The sequence below is a fragment of the Echinops telfairi genome, unplaced genomic scaffold (genome assembly GCF_000313985.2).
Source record: "Echinops telfairi isolate 266 unplaced genomic scaffold, ASM31398v2 ScPeMD7_7456;HRSCAF=8494, whole genome shotgun sequence".
Classification (NCBI taxonomy): domain Eukaryota; kingdom Metazoa; phylum Chordata; class Mammalia; order Afrosoricida; family Tenrecidae; genus Echinops; species Echinops telfairi.
The window spans coordinates 121,315-126,616 of NW_022111356.1; the positions used below are offsets into that span (position 1 = coordinate 121,315).

General features: G+C 41.6%; 1 pseudogene; it reads left to right on the top strand.

Moving 5' to 3' along the window:
* Window positions 1-2,679: 2,679 nt before the first annotated feature.
* On the top strand, window positions 2,680-3,628 carry LOC101656458 (annotated as a pseudogene).
* Window positions 3,629-5,302: the final 1,674 nt, after the last annotated feature.

The following is a 5,302-nucleotide window of genomic DNA, read 5'->3' on the forward strand; positions in this document are numbered from 1 at the left end:
CTTTTATACACTTAAAACCAGTGAGGAGAGGGGTGTGTGTGTAAGGAATGGGGAAGGGTGTCTGCACAAGATAACAGGATGGGGGCCGTTTAGCCTGCCCAGCTTATCTTGGTCCAGGTGCGCTTGTAAAACTTTTTGGCTGACATTTACGAGCGGCAGTTTGTAAGGTCACAGTGGCTTACTTTTACGATTTGTTTTCATCTGCTAGAGATAACATAGTTTTACTTATTTTTCTAAAAACAACATTCTCTTCTTAGGGCGGAGGGATGACCTTTAGACTCTTCAAAATGGGGTAGCTTAGGTCAAGCTCTTTTATTCTATTGAGCCTTAACAGGTAATATATAAAGATTTGTGATCATGAAAATCTAGTATATAATTGCTCAGAGAGAACATTAACTTAGTTGTCTCATTTAACCAGTTATTCTCTTAACCCAGTTACTGGTACAACTGTGTGTATTTCATAAATAACAAATTAAATTGAAATAATGATACTTTTCATACCTACTACAGCTAGGTTTGTGAAGATCTTCACCATCACCTCTCTGTAAAGTTGCTTCTGAGAAACATCCAGCAGTGCCCATTCTTCTGTGGTAAGATCCACAGCCACATTCTCAACAGTCACTGAATCCTAAAAGAGCCAACACAATCTATTTTATCTAAGGACTAAGCAGTTGAATACATGTGAAAAGAAAGATGAAGCTTATAATCCTGTGGAACTTCTATTTCAAAGGTATTTGAGACATGGTTGTATGTTATATTAGGTCTACCTTAGGGTTTAACTATTATTCTCATTCTCTAACCATCAACATTCAACATTCTCTTCTCCAAAGATTTCATCTCTCTCATGTCATAGATTTTTAAATAGGAGGAAACTTCAAAACTTTTGTCAAAACGTTATATCATCTTTAATTCCATTTTCTACTCGCCGTGTGAAGTCTCCAAAATCCTGCAAAGCAGTATTCTCATCCCTTCCCATTGGACTGTCCAAATCCAGTCTGTGTCCTAACAGAAGAGTTTCCAGAAATCAGAAACTCTCTACTCTGAACACCATAGTCCTCCCTATAAACACTGTATTCCAAACCATATCTTCTGGGGTGGGCTTGGGAACACCTTCCTTATCAACAAATAAAATATTTTTCAAAAAATTAAGTGAATGTTGAAATATTATCAATTAAGAAGTACTGCAAGATTGGCAGCTTTCCGTGTACTTGTTTTGGTCTTTTTTTTGCCTTGAAGTAGCATATGGTTATGAACTGAAGGAATGGAACATATTCTTCAAATGTGCAGTGAAGTTTAGGGATAAACAAGGTATCAGCAATTGACTGAGTAGCACTTAATGTTTAAACAAACACATGGAAAGGTGGAAACGATCTGTGCTCACAAATTAGGAAAATAAGTACTTGTCCACAGACTGGTGGACGGACATCAATAATGATGTGCATTCCAAAAAAAAGTATATTTAAACAGAACATGTACGTTTTCAAACATTATTATTATGACACAAATACAAAATTCTGCTGAAAATAATTCAAAAACAGCTGAAATTCTAGATCAGTGGACCTCCCAGAAATTCAAGGTTGATTGAGAAGAACTTCTGATATTGGTAATATCAGATGGTTCTTGTATAAGATTCGGTAAGATAATACAATAAAAATACTGGTCTGTCTCATTGTATTTATGGTATCATTATAGTAGGAAAAACAGGAAAGCTATTCAAACAGAATAATGGGATGTGGTGTGGTTTAAAATAAAGAAAGATGATGTATATATATATATATGTAATATATTAAATTTATGTATATATAATATATTTAATATTAATATATTAAAATAATCTGAAAAACTAGACATATCAAAAACAAGGTTATCAGGATGGGAGATAATCACCTTAATAACCTGTGATGTACAAAGACAGATCTTTCTTGCTGAAATTGAAAAAAATGTGAAGAAATTACTAATGAACATCAAACACTATAGCCTTGAGTATTGATTACAACACAGCACAAACAAAACCATAATCTTCACAACTGAATCAATAAGCAACATCTTAATAGTTAGAGCATAATTTGAAATGAAGATTTATATTTTATTTGGATCCGTAATCATTATCCTTGGAAACAGCTGTCAAGAAATCAAAACACATGCTTTATTGGGCACATCTTTTGTAAAGGACCTACTAAAAATATTGAATTCAAAGACGTCTCTTTGGGACTCAGGTGAACTTGGCTCAAACCATGATATTGTCATCAACCCCTATGCATTTTTAAAACTGGATAACGAATAAGAACATGTAAATGAATGCATTTGAATTTTGTGGTGACCTCAAGTAGAACACTAATTTATCTCGGGATAAGGATTAATGGTAGGTAGCACACTGGGCCCCTAACTGCTAGGTCCAGGTCAGCAGTTTGAAACTTCCAGCCATTTTGTGGGAGAAAGAAGAGGCTTTCTATTCCCATACACAGTTCCAGGGTAAGAAACCCAGGGGGTCAGCTATACCCTCTCCTTTAATGCTGCTAGGAGTTACAGTCGCCTTCATGGCAGTGAGTTTGTAGGTTTTGTTTGTGTTGCTTAGAAGTACAGGCCAGATGTTATTAGAAAGCAGTGATGGCTCTCAGTGCCTGCCACCACCTGTTTCAGCTTCTTCTCCACTCTGCCACCGCCCATCTCTCCAGTCACATGGAAGAAGAAATCGCCACGCTGGTCATTGACAATGGCTCCGGCATGAGCAAGGCCTGCTTTGCTGGCGATGTTGCTCCCCACCCCGCTCGAAGTACTGATAGAGCACGGCATCATCACCAACTGGGACGACATGGAGAAGATCTGGCACCACACCTTCTACAATGAGCCTGCGTGTCGTCCTTGAGGAGCACCCCATGCTGCTGACCGAGGCTCCCCTGAACACGAAGGCCAACTGAGAGAAGATGACCCAGATTGTGTTTGAGACCATAGACGTGACCATCCTGTCCGTGATGTCTCTGCCTGCCTCTGGTCGCACTGTGGGCATTCTCATGGACTCCGGTGATGGTGTCATGCACACCGGGCCCATCTATGAGGACTCTGCCCTGCCGCACACCATTCTGCACCTGGACCTGAAAGGTCTGACTGAATGCACCATGAAGATGCTGACCGAGCTGGGTGACAGCTTCACCACCAGGGCTGAGCAGTAAATCATGCGTGACATTAAGGAAAAGCTCTGCTACATCGACCCTGGACTTCAAACAGGAGATGGCTACCGCTGCCTCCTCCTCATCCCTGGAGAAGATCTAGGATCTGCCAGTGGGCAGGTCATCACCATCAGCAAAGAGCTCCTCTGCTGCCCTACAGCGCTCTTCCAGCCCTCTGTCCTGCTGGCATCCACAAGACCACCTTCAACTCCATCATGAAGTGTGATGTGGACATCCAGAAGGACCTGCACGCCAACAGGGTGCTGTCCAGCGGGACCACCATGTACCCTGGCATCACAGACTACATACAGAAGATCACAGCACTGGATCCCAGAACCAGGAAGATCAAGATCATTGCACCCCCTGAACGCAAGTCCTCTGTGTAGATCAGTGGCTCCATTCTGGCCTTGCTTACCACCTTCCAGTAAATGTGGATCAGCAAGCAGGAGTATGATGAGTAGGCCCCTCCATTGTCCACCTCAAGACTTCTAAACAGACTGCCCACAGGTGTTGCCACCTGCCGGCTGAGCTCAATGACAGCACAGGTCGGCCCTTCATGCTGGCCTCATGAAACTGGAAGAAGCCTTTGAAAGAATTGTCCTTGAAGCCCTCTCTGGCGGCAGCACAGACCATTGGACTTGTTGCTGATCTCAACCTTGTATTCACGTTAAAGGTCCCCGTGGGTGTGTTCAGTGTCCTGTACATCCTTTGATTACAACCCTAGCACCGGCAAGTGGGGTGGACAAGGCATGGCCAGTGTGTGCAAGATGCTCACAGGAAGAGTTGTCAGCTCCAAGATCCCGGAAGCAAGCAGGGGACCGGAAGCAGCCAGTCTTTTCTATATGCAGCCTGCAGAGTGGAAGAATCTGAGCCTTGGGACCAAGTGTCCTTTTTTTAGCTGATATTGGCCACTAGAGTCCCAGGGGCTTTTACTTGCCTTGGGTTGGAAGACAGCTTGCATTCAAACCTAAATTTAGTAATCCTTTTAATTCATTTAAGGGTTTTTTTTGTACACAATTCCCAACTCTTTGAGATGACAACACATTTTGGTGTCTACTGTTATGTGTGAACAATAGTCCCCAGCAATATGGTGTTGTGTAAAGAGAAAAAAATGCTGCAGTGAATAGCCAAAAAAAAAAAAAAAAGCAATCATGGTGAGATATCACCTCCCATTTTAAAGGAAAAGAATTGTCCAGAGGAAGGGACATGATTGGTTAAAAGAAAAATTAGGAAAGCAAAGAAACATCTTCAATGGCTGTATTTTAACAATAGCACAATAATGAGGGAAATAATGTTAGGCATTTTGATGATAGTGCAAAACTGGGCAGGATGTCCTTCTGTAGTACAAAGGGTCATTATCAGTGAGGAGTGCTTCTACAGGGCTTACTATCACCATCAATAAAAATAACGAATAGGGAATTATCACATATTGACCAACTGTTGACACAGTGTCAACAGAAGCATTGGATGAGGACATGAGTGGACTAAGTCCCTAAAGAATATTGAGCTCTATCTACCATTTTTAGAACTTTATAGAAAATATTTCCCTGCCTGAAGGGAATCATGGAAATAGTAGTGATGGATCAAGGGTGACTCTGGACAACCTGATAATTCATGTTCTCTGGTAGAGCTTCATATCCAGACCGCTCAGGAAGTTCGGTTGCCCATCACACTGACAAAGCCCTAAACTGGGATATTGAGGCCTTATATAACCAGCCCCAACTCATATAAGGAAGATCATCACAATAATCCAGTTCTTGAAACCACATATACGTTTGATAGTAACGGAATGCTTCATAAAGCTCAGTTATTCGTCCCCTGCCTCTGCTCTGTCTTTACATTATGGAGGAACCTCAGGTCTTGGGGCACAGTGTTCCCAACAATTCCTATCTAACCTTACTCTGCATAAAGCAAATATCGTAGGTCTCTGTAGTACTCACCATTTTGTAGCGCAAGCTTCTTGGAGTGTAATCAATGCCCTCTCTAAATACAGAAGACAGAGCCACTTGGAAGTTTGGAGTCAGGTGGATGAATTTGGTTAACAGCCCAGTCAGAAGTTGAAATCCATCCTTCTGATGCATAAATGTGCAAGACAGTAGTCCCAGGTTCCTAGCTCCCTAAACTGGACTGCGTTT